The following is a 14,060-nucleotide window of genomic DNA, read 5'->3' as shown; positions in this document are numbered from 1 at the left end:
TTTAAATAAGGAAGGCAAGCGAAGCACAGAGAGGCTGAGTGATCCACATCTGTAAATTTGGAGAGAAGCTTAAGTCCAGCGACAGGGCCCTGGATCCTTGCTGCTGCCTAGGACACCATGGCTGGCTCGGTCAGGCAAACTGACTGTATAGGAAGATGTCTAGGCAGATTTTAGGCAGAATTATCCTTTTACAGGAGGGAATGCTTCTAAGCTTCCACCCCAGAGAAAGTTCCATTTAATAAAGAATAAGCTGCTTGAGGGATAATACCGCCTCCCCAACTGAAACTGTATGATGAAGAGTGTCAGGCAACCACACAGCACTTCTTCAAAGAGGACAATTGGGGTGCAATACTCTGTCTACTTGTACTTAAAACGGATGCAGAACTAACATCATACTTTTAAAATAAGAGATGAGAAGCAATATTAAAGTCAAATATGTTATCAGAGGTGAGACTTGCTGACAAAGTATAATCTCCCTCAAATTTGATAAAATATCAAATTCACTGATGTCACAAGAGTAGGATTTGCCCAGAAATGTTAATAACATAAACGGAGTGAAATTATGAGTATTACTACGTAAGATACGTAAGGCAGCAGTGAGTGATATGACATTTTAGACTAAGCTCACACTTCGGGCTTCAGTAAGTAGTTAGGTGATTTATTTTGCTCTGCTTGATCTCTCCATTTTTTTGTTGTTAGTTGAGATTAATTTTGATATCAACTCTGCCCATTTATGATAATGAACTATGAACGGAAATGGTCTCTTTTTACATCAGCATATTCACAAATGGGAAATAATTATTATTCTAAAACAATAATACTTTTGAATGTTGGAGTGATCCATATTTGAGTCATTATCTGTTTCTCTTGTCTGTTTACCCTTTGCTCATGTCTGAAAGGATTCTTCTCACACTACTTGAAATCTCAAACCCTATAAGAAATGTCTCAGTTCTTTGCAGACGAAGAAGGGCTCAGCCTCCCTGTAGCTGACAAATGGAAAAGCTGAAGGACACCGAGGAGGAGAGACTAGCCAAAAGCCACTGACGGTACCATAGGGAAACTGATCACATGCTGAGTTTCTCCATGGCTCAGTTTCCTCACCTATAAAATGTTGACTATAGCTGGGCAGAGGTGGCACACACCTTTAATCCCAGCACTCAGGAGGCAGAGCCAGGCAAATCTCTGTGAGTTCGAGGACAGCCTGGTCTACAGAGTGAGATCCCGGACAGTAACCAAAACTACACGGAGAAACCCTGTCTCGAACCCCCCCCCCAAAAAAAAAAATTGACTATAATGTGATATCCTCCATGCATTGCTGTTAGGAATGAAGGAGTTAGTCAACAGGCAGCGGGGGTAAGAAAGCAAACTGTGTAATTTTGTGTGAACAACTTCTACTTCCACACACTAAGTTCCCTATTCACTTCCACTGTCAGAGAGGAAGAAGCAGGTCATCGGAGACATGAGGATTGATTCAGGATGAGAACAGGTCTTGAATTTTACCTCTGAAGAAGTGGAAATCTCTTTAGACATAAAAATCTGTTTTACTGGGTCAGGTTTACTTTTTCACAGGTCTGTAGTCTCTAGGCTACTTTTAGCCCTCAGGTCAGCTGCTTTCTGCCTGGTTGCTGAAAAGGCAGTGGATACTCCAAGTCCCTCCTCTTCTCACCCCAGTTGACCTTTGGAATGCAGTTGTCGGCCACGAAGACATTGATATCCTCAGGCTCCTGCTAGCAGAATTCTTTAGGGCAGTGCCTGCTCAGATTGTCTCCTGATGTCATTCCAAATGTCTGATGGCCATCTATGGCAACGAGGCTGGGCACAGGCCTCCTGCGAAGGGGGAACTCATGGAATGTCTAATGGAGCATTCTGTTCAAGAGGGACCTGGCAATGCTCTGCTGCATGTGTGGTAGAGATCACTGCTGCATTAGGGGGCAACAGAAAATGAAAAACAGAAGCCATAGTCACTTTGGATTTTTAGTAAAGTCTGGAATGGAATATGTATATTATGTAATTCTTGACTGGTATAAATATGCATTACAGAAAAAAAAAAAAAACAGACTCAGGACATTAAAGACTTTGTATGTAGTGTTCATGGTAACATTACTTATTAAGATCACCCAATTAAGACAAAGATATCTAGAAAGGAGGGAGTAGTATTGATGAAATATACTGTGCTCTTTCTACTTTTCTATGTAATTTTCAATCATTGTTAGTCTGTTGAAAGGAGAGCTTACATTATTTTAAAATATTTATAGCCTGCCAGGCGGTGGTGGCACATGCTTTTAGTTCCAGCACTTGAGAGGCAGAGCCAGGCAGATCTCTGTGAGTTCGAGGCTAGCCTTGTCTACAGAGTGAGATTCAGGACAGGCACTAAAACTACACAAAGAAACTCTGTCTTTAAAATTAATAAATTAATTAATTAATAAAGAAAATATTTATAGCCTAAAAATTTAAGCAGAATAATTGAAATTATTTGTTAAGATGGAAAGAAATACACAAAAACAAATATGCCTCCAATATGTGATAATTCTGTGTGGATTTAAAATAAATACATCCATAATTATGGTAATATTGTAACTTTCTAAAAAGAAAGAAAATTAATTTTCTTTGTTGGGATGAAAGTATCCTAAATTATTTTGAAACAGGATGAGAATGAAAACTGAAATACAAACAGAAGAAACTAAAGCTGAAACAAGTGATTAAAAGCAGTCTGCTTGTTGGCTTATTCATTGAGCCAACAACCCAAACCAGTGGGCTTGATTGCATATTACTTTGCTAAATTTATATTTGAGTCTTTCAAATAAATTGTATTTACAATCTAAGTATAATATTTGTAAAATATAAGCAAAAATTTAATATTTTTAGAATGTATATAAAAATATGTATGTTCAAATTCCTTCATCTTTTATGGCCACTTGCTACTTTAAGATTGTACTAATTACTCTATAAACATTATTTCTTTTATCCAAGCAACAACTTCTGAAAGAGATTTTATTATTTTCTCTATTTTATAGATATTAAGAAAGAAAGCTTAGAGAGATGACTTTGTCTGCTGAGATAGCCCAGAAACGTCAAAGGACATGAAACCAGACTTAATTCATTCCCCAAACTCTGCTCTTAGCTATGATACTTCTGTATAGTTGGACTCAGCAGGAAATGATGTAATCATACAACTGGAATAAACTCCAGAAAATTATGTCTACTTTAGGTTACCTACTTGACAGAGGCTATGCCAGGGCATGAGCCACTCACAGATGTTTTTGCTAGAAGGTATTAAATGTCTCCTTGGAAATTTGCTTTATAATCCTAAAAAATATCTAAGTGCTGGAGAACCATTGTTGTCAAGTCTGAAGGTTTTTTTTTTTTTTTTGTTTTTGTTTTGTTTTTGTTTTTGTTGTTGTTGTTAAAAGTAAATCCAAAGAAAACCTACAGAATCAACTAACCCCAGGCTCATAGGAGTTCACAGAGGTTGAACTGGCAGCCAGGGAGCCTACAAGGGACTGACTTAAGTCCTCTGCACATATGTTACAGTTGTGTGTGTAGCTTGGTCTTCTTGTAGGACTCCTAACAGTGAGAGCAGGGGCTGCCTCTGTCTCTGTTGCCTGCTTTTGGGAGCCTTTCTTCCTACCTGATTGCCTCATTCAGCCTTGATAGGAGAGGAGGCACCTAGTCTTACTACAACTTGATATGCCATGGCTGGTTGATATCCATGAGAAGCCTGCCCTTTTCTGAAGAGAAACACAGGAGGCGTGGATGGGGGAGGGCAAGGGGAGGTATGTGTGTGGTGTGTGTGGGGAGATTGGGAAGAGAGGGGGCAGGGGAAACTGTGGTTGGAATGTAAAAATAAATAAATAATGAAATAAAAATTTTAAAAAAGTAAATCCAAACCACATATAGTAAACAAGGTGGAAACTAAGATTTGATTATTAAGCCTTAAATATTTGGTATTTGGACAATAAGCAGACATTAACTACCGATAGAAAATTACAGTTTCAAGTGCATTCCTGATGGGAATGCTCAGCCTTTAAGGACAAAGGTTTGATGTACCGTGTCTGCAAAGACTAAAAATGTTTACAGGTGGGTTCTTCTAGTTAATGTTATGTATTATGGGAGCTGTGCAAAGGCAGAGGAAGGTAAGCAGACAGTAGATTAGAACACAGGTTCCCGAGAAGACAGTAGGACCTACCCCCAACAGTCAGTTTGCTGAGAGGAAGACGTGAAATTGTACTTCTGTCTGGCCTATAGAAAATCCTCAGCAAAGTATCACACTTTTTAATTTCAGTTTCAACTATTCCACATGTCCCTGAAAAACATATTACTATCAGTTACCTAATGGCATTTTAAAGCAGATATTCTTTTCTCTCAGTTTTCATACTTCAAATAAGTTATTTCATGATCATATACTTGACATTTAAAATAAAATATATTTATGCTAGTATGTTCAGTAAGTCAACATATATTCTACTAAGATACTTTACATTTTATGGGTGATAACTTACATTATCTTTGTTAGTGTTCTGGAGAATATAATTTTCGTAGAAAGTTTTCATTTGTAATCATACTGGACTTTACCAGATACACAGAAGTGATAATGTTTGTCTAGAGTAAGGATCTATGATTGTATATTTTGGTTATCTCAGAAATCTTATGAATTGCTTATTGAATACATAGCATTACATTTAAATTTAAAGAGTCTGAGCCTAAGTGCAAAGGATGAGTGACTGTCCATCAATCTAAGCTTCTTGTCTCCTTTGGAGTCAGTGATCTCACCGTGTGCAGGAGGCTTTGTGTTCTCCTCACTGAGGCTTGTCTTTGCCCAAAGCCCTTCCCTTCATCCACCTTCAGCTTGTCCTTCTTCACCTTGGCATGCTCACTCACCCTGCAGCAATTTGAAAATCAATAACCTCTCCTTGGTGAGTGCCTCTATTTCCTCTTGGCCTTCTACTGATGTGACTTACAAGGTCTTTCCATCCTTCTGCAGGCCCTTAAGCAGCAGAATACTCACGGATTATGTTTTGTCAGAATCTGCTGCTTCCATTCCTTAGCCACGATACCCTGTTGTTATGTGTTACCTCGTTAAGTGAATCTTTTTAAATTATTAAGAGAAAAAAATGTTTCTTTCCTTTTTCTTTTGATGCAAGAAAGTCTCTAGCAGACTCTGTAAACTTCCTGCTGTATTTCTAGAGTTGTTTCCAGGACAGGCTTTCTGTATGCCTCAAGTCCCCCCACTGCCAGCCACTTGTACACACAGAAGTAAGGAAAAGTTCATGAGAAAGGTAGCTCTGATTTGAGGGAGAAATTTTATTACTTCTGAAATTGTTGGGTTGGAAGATGAGTTCTCTCTCAGTTCCGTGAAAATCCATAGGTTTCTCCCAGATTCTGTAAATTCCCATACCTGCTGTTTTGGCCTCTGTTTATCTTTGCACACCAACTAAATAAATATGCATGTGTCATCATTCAGCTTACTGCATACACATTCCCTTATATTAAAAGCCATCAGAAGTAAAATTATAATTTGCTCAGTTTTGTCTTGAAGGGACTTTAAGAACCCTCTATAAGACAATATGTATTTCTTCTTGAATGGAGGACATGGTATTTTGGAGTGTTTTAGGAACAGAGGACAAAGTTTGTACTGCCCTTTCCCTATTTCTTCTACAAAATCACAAATAAATATCTTTCAATATCAGAAGAGGAAACAAGGAAATATACTCTGCAACTGTGTGCGGTCACATACGTGTGACTGCAGAGGTATATGTCAGACGAGTGGTTTTATAACAATAGTCATCTTTTTAAAGCAGAATCTTAGGAACGCAAGGGGGTGTTTCAAGGAAAAGGTTCTGAGCACTGTACGAGAAACATTTTGCAACTTGTTTGTTCCTTTTGACCTCTTCAGCAGTAGGTGGTCAGCTGATGATCTCCATCGTTTCTACCTTTTCCTTTCTGTCCACTCTCCCCCACTTCATCCCTTGATGCTTTTTACTTCATTTTCATTTTCAGTTGTAAATTTCTTTTTGGTTGTCAATACAATAAAGCCGCTCTCATGTTAACAGCTAATCTTTTTTTTGTGTGTGTAAAATTAGATTTTCTATTTTAGAACTGTGGGATACTACTAGTAATTTTTTTCCATTTAAAAAAAAATCACCACAGAATAAATTGCCACTATGAAGAGCTTATTCTGATAATATGGCCATCTAATAATTTATATGATCATTTTTGCTATTCATAACTATTTAATGATGATTCACAATAAACCAAAGCTGGGCTTGTGTCGTGTATAGTCTGTGAACGATTCATAATCACCATCCCTATGTTCCTCACTCAGCCTCACATAGCTGGGAGAGGCTATCTAGTCTGTGTAGCCTATGGCTATGAAACAACTCACCCAGAAAAGAATTAAGCCTGCAGTTCCTCCAGATCAGCAATGATTAATTGAGTATTTTTATGGTTAGTGAATGCATACATGCAAGCCTAGAGTAATCATTGTCTATCGTATTTTCCTAAAATAACTTTTCCTGAAGAATCAGCAGAAGCCATTTGGTCATCCTTGAAACTGTGTTATTTAGGGTTTTGAATGAGTATAAGGCTGGAGTAAGACCAGGGCTTTGCTAATTTGGGGAACAGTTATCATTAGCCAATTCAAATAAAAAAGGTGAATCAACCCCTTAAGCACTATAGTGCTTAACACGTTAGACAATGAGAAAAAACAAGTAACATTTATAGTGACAGCCACGTGTTCCTTTTGGCCTCTCAGTGTGCTGGGTCACCATGCATGGATTTCCTTGTTGCTTTGGAACATGAGAACTGGCCCTGCACTGGAAAAGGGTTGAGAAGATAGAGACCAGCCCAGAGGGGCTACAGAGGGAAATGCAGGAAAGGCACAAAGCTACACAGAGAAACCCTGTCTCAAAAAACCAAAGAAAGGGAAGAAGCTGATTAAGCAACATGGGGACACAATGTCCTTTCTTTCTATCTATGTATCCATCAATGTGTGTATCTATGCTCTAGTTTTTATTTCTGAAACATAATCATTTCCTCTCTTCCCCTCCTCTCTCCAACCCTCCATGGATCCTCTTGCTCTTTCTCAAAATCATAACCTTTTTTTCTTTAATTATTGTTGCATGCATATATGTATACACACACACACACCACCACCACCACCACCTTCCTAAATATAACCGGTCTCAGTCTGTATAATGTTACTTGTATGTATGTTTTCAGGGCTGATCTCTTGGTACCAAGTGGGGACCCAGTTTACTTAACTAGGGTTCATTTTGCTTTTTAACTTATCTGAGTGAAAACTCTAATCTTTTCTTGGATGTAGAGCTACACCCTCAGAAACTCCTTGTAAAGTGGCATCTAGTTGGGGATGTTTACCATGATTGATGAGCAACTCGCAGGTGTTATGCTTTGGTTTCTGCCACCTTCTTGGGAGCCTAAACTCTCTGAAAATAAGACAAGCACTTGTTTCCAGTGACTTGAGGAACAGGGCCTTTCAGGAAGGAGGATTTCAGATGTACCTATGACTTTAGTAGTTAACTCTGCCTGCCCAGAAACCATCAAAGCTCTTCTACCTGCCCCCATACACAACTGCTGCTACCAATCTCTCCAGCCTCCCTCCATTTCTAACTGCTGCTGTTGGCTTCTCCTGAGTTCTGACATCTTTTATACTTCAGAATGGGACTTCTTTGAGGACCCTGCTTCTGGCAGCAGTGTCCTTTTCTTTGTTTGTTTTTATCTGACAAAACAAACACCACGCTTGCTTATAGCATGCATGTGCCATAACTATTTTCTTAATTCAAATTGTTCCTTCCATTTCACAAAACTGAAAATATTAAATATTCATTGGACTTTCATCCAGTTCAGCTGTGAGCGTACATACTAAAGTTCAGAGCTACATGTAGTAATGCAATGTTGAGGGTGTGACCTTTCATGTTGTGTAACAAGGGCACCTTGCAGGTGCTTACTCAGTAATGTTCTGCAGAACGATTTCATTTTGCCCTTTAACATCCCAGCTCAACACTGGTCTGAGACTTCCTTTATCCTGGAGAAGACAGGACATGCCACTGCATCTAGGATTCCAACAATGGCTCAGAGTCCTTTTGGGATACCTCCCATGAAGCCAAGAGAATACTCTCCTGGTTAGCTGCAACTTCTTCCCTTGTGGTTGGTATGTTACTAACCCTGAGGCCTAATCCATTTAGCTGTGTCACAGAGATTAACTGACTTATTTTCAGTCACAAAAGTACATAGCAGTGAAACAGAGACGAGGACTCTGACCTGCCACTTCTGCCCTGGTGTTCTTTGAACCATATTCATCAGCTCTAGAGAGAAACACTTGTTATCCTTTAGAAGCAGATTTTTTTTTTTTTTTTTTTTTTGATTTTTTTGAGACAGGGTTTCTCTGTGTAGCTTTGGTCCTTTCCTGGATCTCGCTCTGTAGAACAGGCCAGGCACATTTTAACAAGCTCTAATAAACTATATATGTATATATACATATATGTATTTTTTTATGACTGGAAAAGGCTTTGAAAGCAACTTTACCCATGCAACTTTTCACATATGATTCTTTTATTTTGGTAGTTTGATAGTCCACATTTTTGAAGTCAAAGAAAACTGAACATGGAACTGAGAGACAAGCCCAAATTTGTGTCCACCTACTCACACAGAGACTGAGTTAGTTCCAGTTTTATTCTTTTATGGAATTTCTTTAAAATGAAAAATTGGAGCTTCAAACCCTTCCTCATGTGACCTTTCAAGATTTCATGGGCTCAAAATTAATATGATTAAGGATAGATACCTATCTTTGATAGGCAGACATCATTACCTGGTGCTTGGTGTCTTGATTGGTGTGTACACACCTCTGAGAGTTCCTTTATGGAAATGAACTCTCTCTACATGTGAAACACATGTAGACATGAAGAGAAATCAACAAGTAAGAAGGAACTGAAAATAAATCCGTGATGGAGGCGGGCTGCTGGGCAGAGGGGTGATTCCCCTTTTATTTGTCTTGTCCGTAGTCCAGGTATTCTGATTTGTAAACTTACTGGCACCAGGTATTATCAACAGGGATGAGTAATATGCAATTTTTATCTTTATTGAATTACATCTGGCCCATAGACAGATGACAGCTGTCAGTCAGGTGTCTGCTCAGTGAGGAGATACATATAAAGCTGCCAAAATATTTTTGCTTCTTTAAATACTTACAAGTAAACTCTTTTACATGGAAACTCTGTATGTACTTAAATTAAATAGATGGTTATTCACCATGCAGTTTATTAATTATTGTTATTGTTAATTACTGGGAGAACCAGCAGCCTTCTTATGGATACAGAAAATGAACAAAAAGCCTTGTGGGTGGCTTTCTGAAGAGGAGAATGATTAATTTTTCACTACTGAAATTATCTTTACATTATGAAAAGTAATTCTTTAAATGCATAGGGCAGGTGTGAGTCACTGCCATTCTAATCTGAAATTTGTCCCCAGACTTGTTAAAGGAACTGATTCAGATGCGTTCAAAGAGTGGGAATGGGCTTTTGTGACCTAGTGCTGAAGAGTGATTGGGAAGGACAAACATATCACTACATGATAACAGGGATTTATGGCTTCTGACAATTCAAAGAAAACAAGGAATTTTCTAAACCTGAATTCCTACACAATGAAAGTGGTAAGGTATTTTGGATAGTTAGACTCTACCTAACATTTGTTAATAGTAATAATTAACACAGAAAGTTGACAACCATAAACAATGGTTTGGAGAAGTTTTTATGTTTCTTTGCTTTGGTGTTTGTTAATGATGGTGCAATAAATGTATCCAGTATTAATACACATGAGAACTTAGCAACTGCAATTCTGAAGCAGACCTAAGAGGTTTCTGATTTGTAAAAGATAGTTTCCACCTTCAAAAGCAGGTGCTCTGGTTCTTTAAGAACACAGCATTTAACAAATCAGGAAAATTATCTTATTTCACACGTCTCGTTTAAGAGGAGATTTGAAAAAATTCAGTAGATCTGGTGATTCCTGTGTCTGAATCAACAGTAAAGTATGACAAAGCATCTGGAAAAAAAGTAGCACAAATCACTGTGCCTCTAAATAAAAATGTTTTGATAACTGGAAGAACAGTCCATATATAATATTTTATAATAAAAACTAAATCTGAGTTTAAATTTAAAAAAATATATTCAAGAAATGTTCATAGATTAGAATATTATTTTACTTACTAGGTTTTTGATTGGCTAGACGATTTTTTTGTAATTTAAAAATAATTTTCCTATTTTTAAAGGGAAATTAAGCCTGTTTAAGAAACTATTCAAAGTTTATATCATATCCAAACCACACTTGATTTAAAAATGCTTTAGATAAGATAGTCATTAACAAAAGCCAGACTTTATATTTTTCCCACTTTACAAATATGTATTAAACATGTAGATTGGAAATTATTTATGGCACCATCAGAATAAAACATTTGCTTCATAGTCTTAGTAATTTATATTTGTAGAAGCTTTTCTCTTCCTAAGTACCAATCCTACCCCCCACAGCCCAGAAAATTGATTTTAATGCATAATAATTTATAGCATTCTTGATCAATGTATGCTGTTGTGTCTTTCACATTCATTAGCCCTGTTGCTTGTGAATATGGAATTTACTTATTAAAATGGTTTCATATGTTTGCTGTGTATGTTCCCTAGCTTTGAGCTGCTTCCTTGCTTAAATAAATGTTTTCAATTTGCTATAATACAACAATTTGTAGAGAAATGCTGTGAAGCATAGTTAAAAGAATGAGTCCTTGAAATAGAATCACTTTTTAAAAATATGTCCTAACATGTGGTCTCATTTTTCCTTCTTTTGCATTAATTAAAATCCTGTTCTGAAAAAAATATTTTTACCCAACTTTTGAATTCATAAAATAAAAAAAAATACTAAAATACATAAATGTTCTAAATTTGGAAAGAAATGATGTAAAAACATACTTTATTATTCCCTTGATCATCTAGTCTAAAGATATTATTCTTAAAAATACCCTGTAAAATAATGAGAAAATGTTGTTCCTTTTAATTATTAATTTTTCTGTCCACTTAGATGTTTTAATTACATATTAAATACAATTTACTCTGTATTCCAATCATATTCATATTCACATCCATATAATGTGCACACACTTAAATAACAGCACATGGGATTTTTGAGAAGAGTATGTACCATTTCACAATTTGATTTTGGAAATTGTTTGGAAAATAACATTTTATTCAGAGAAGATTATGAGAACTAGATTAAAATGAAACTAAAGTGCTATGATGTAGCCTCACATAACATGTGTGATGCACTCATTATCCTCACACACTGAAAATAGTAATCTGAGAGCAATATTAAAACTATAAATTATTCTTGAACAAATTATCATTTTATAATTTCAAAAACTGTCCAATGTTAACGGCTGTATTTTATGCACCAAGCAAACCCACTGCTGGGCAAGTTGGGTCTGATTCCAGTATTCTCATCAGTTTTGTGAACATAGGGACCTCAGCAGTGTCTACCCTAAGATAACAAAACCAACTTTTAGAGATTAAAAAATATATATTTTGGCAATTGAAACTCACCAGTGCCGTTGTGCTTCCCCAGGAAGTTGTACCCGTCAGCACCTGCTGAGGGTTTTGTTGTCCAAACTCTGACAGGTAAAAAAATTCCTGTAGAATAAAGCCAGACCAGCTGGCTTTGAAGAGAAACCCCCCAGTTTGGGCTGCGTTTGCCTCCTCTCCTTTTCTATGAAGACCGAGGCTTTGCCCCCTTGGTCGTCAAGCGGTGAGATGCGTGATCCCTCTGCACAAGTGTCTGGCAGGCCCAAGTGCACCTGCTCATGTCACTCTGGGGTAAATTTAGCTGTAAAGGTATCACTGACAAGCAGACCTTTGTCAGTGCTGGCAGAGGAACACAGAACTGCTCTCCCCCACCCCAACCCTCCACACGGTTAGTTCCAATGGAAAATATCCAATCGGAAGTCTATCCAAAATCATTCCTAAAAAATGAAATTGCTTTCATATGGTATAAAAAAAGTTAACTTTCCTCATTTCACACAGGCTTTAAAATTACATTTCCAAGAATAATCTTGGAACAAGACAAGTTTTTGTTCAATTAATTGTGGCTGGAAACTTTTTAATGGAAACCTAGCACACACTTACTTCATTGCAAGTTATTAAACTGTGTTGAGCGCTGAAGTTAGTGGCCATTCTCTGCCACAGCTCATTTGCTTCTTCTATCCAAAGAAATATTAGAAGGTTAAAACTTTTCACATAGGAGGGATTAGTCACCCTCCCAAATTAGAAAGCATGGAGCTCCAGGAGACTCGGTGTCAAAACTGGGCAGTCATGGCCCTTCAACTCAATAGTTTCAAACCCGATGGACTTCAGGATGCCACAGCACCACTTAAAATGGAAACTCATGTCTGTAGAAACCCTTGATATGTGAAGCTGACTGTGGCTGGATTCTCTCCTGACTGTTAAGGTAAGAACATGTATCATTTGTTGATAGGTGAATTTTAGACTGATTTATGTTTTTAGTGGTCTGAGTAAATCCCGTTGTAAGGAAAAGGCAGGTGAGCAGTGTTCAACATTTTATCTGGTACAAATATAACAGTCCAACTGTAGAGATCATGCTAAGCAGGAGCATGCTTGGACAACACTTTCTGAGCTTCCACTTGGACAATCATGATTTCTTAAGTGGAGTTAACGGGAATTGGGCAAAGTACCTGTTTTACCATACGATTGCTGTTTACAAGGCTTGGGTATGATGAGAAAAAGAAATCTGGGTCAAAATAAAAAATGCTTTGTAAAATAAACAAGGTTCCTATTTACTTACTATGTATAAACAGCCACTCAACAAGCCTCATTTCTCTGCAGGGCACCACTTTCAGATAAAACATAGACCTGAATGGCATCATCCAGTATCCAAGGAAACCATCTAAGTACCTCTCTCACTGTGTACTTCTCTTATTCAGAGTTTAAAAGCTAGCTGAGTACTGAACAAGTGAGTGTTTTTATTTAATAATTATACGGGTGGGACTTTTTAGGAGCTTGCTAAAAAGAAACAGGTCCTTGATTGTTATGTGCGTCATAACAAAACCCTTATGTTTCCTCATATTTCATAAAATTATGTGTTTAGCTCCAACCTCTCCATCAGTGCTCATTCTTACGTACAACACAGCTCCTCAGAATCTTAATGAGCTGCATTTCAAACTTCTCGATGACCCACTAGTATTTGTTAAGCTGTGTTTCAAAGGCCTTGTGTCAGGAGCAGTTACCAGAGGGTAGTGAAACACTCTTAAATTTTAAAAATGAAAACGTTTACGGTAATATTTCACTGGTGAATGTTAACAGTTATTTATTTGGCTTCAATCTTGGCTGAGTAATGAGCAAGTGAACAAAATGAGGTTATGTATTTAACTCCAGCAAAGAATCTTGAAAGTAAGTACAATGACCAAGGTCCAACTATCTGTCTGAGGAATGTTAGGAAGTTAGTAACCCTCTATGTAGCTACGTCCTTCCCACTCTCCCTCCCTCCTTCCTGTTCCTCCAGCCTCAACACCTTCCTCTCTTTCTTTGTAAACATTTCTGTAGATAATGGAATGTACTAATTCATTTTTTAGGAGCTGTGAAATCTAATGGGGAAATTTAATTCCCAAACAATAAACACATTGTTAGTTTGGAGGAAGAGCCATTCATAAAATACCTGAAAAGAAAAAGAAATTTCTACTAAACATTTCTTTTTATGGGTTTCATTTTGTTAAAAATTGTGACTATCTGTATTTAAAATAATCATCAAAAATAAAATAAGCACTGTTTTAAAAATCAAATTGCTTTTAATATGACATAACTACATCATATTCAGATAATTTCCATGCAAATACTTAAAATTTTAAATGATTTGTAGTTATAGAATCTCTGTTATCTTCTAGATCAACTATATGGCATGTAATTCTTTAAATACAGATATATGCTGGGCAGTGGTAGCACATGCCTTTAATCCCAGCACTCGGGAGGCAGAGGCCTTCAGATCTCTGTGAGTTCGAG

General features: G+C 37.2%; 1 protein-coding gene across 1 annotated transcript in view; it reads right to left on the bottom strand.

The window, feature by feature from the left end:
• The window catches only part of Mef2c (myocyte enhancer factor 2C), a 164,606-nt gene extending 152,762 nt beyond the window's left edge, over positions 1–11,844 (bottom strand). The window contains exon 1 of the mRNA XM_036206943.1: positions 11,595–11,844. The gene's annotated coding sequence lies outside the window, so the exon portion shown is untranslated. The remainder of the gene's footprint in view (positions 1–11,594) is intronic.
• Between the last annotated feature and the right edge of the window lie 2,216 nt (positions 11,845–14,060).

Source organism: Onychomys torridus, chromosome 15 (genome assembly GCF_903995425.1).
Source record: "Onychomys torridus chromosome 15, mOncTor1.1, whole genome shotgun sequence".
Lineage (NCBI taxonomy): Eukaryota > Metazoa > Chordata > Mammalia > Rodentia > Cricetidae > Onychomys > Onychomys torridus.
The sequence above is the reverse complement of the archived record's forward strand: the minus strand, read 5'-3'. Positions and strand labels throughout refer to the sequence as shown.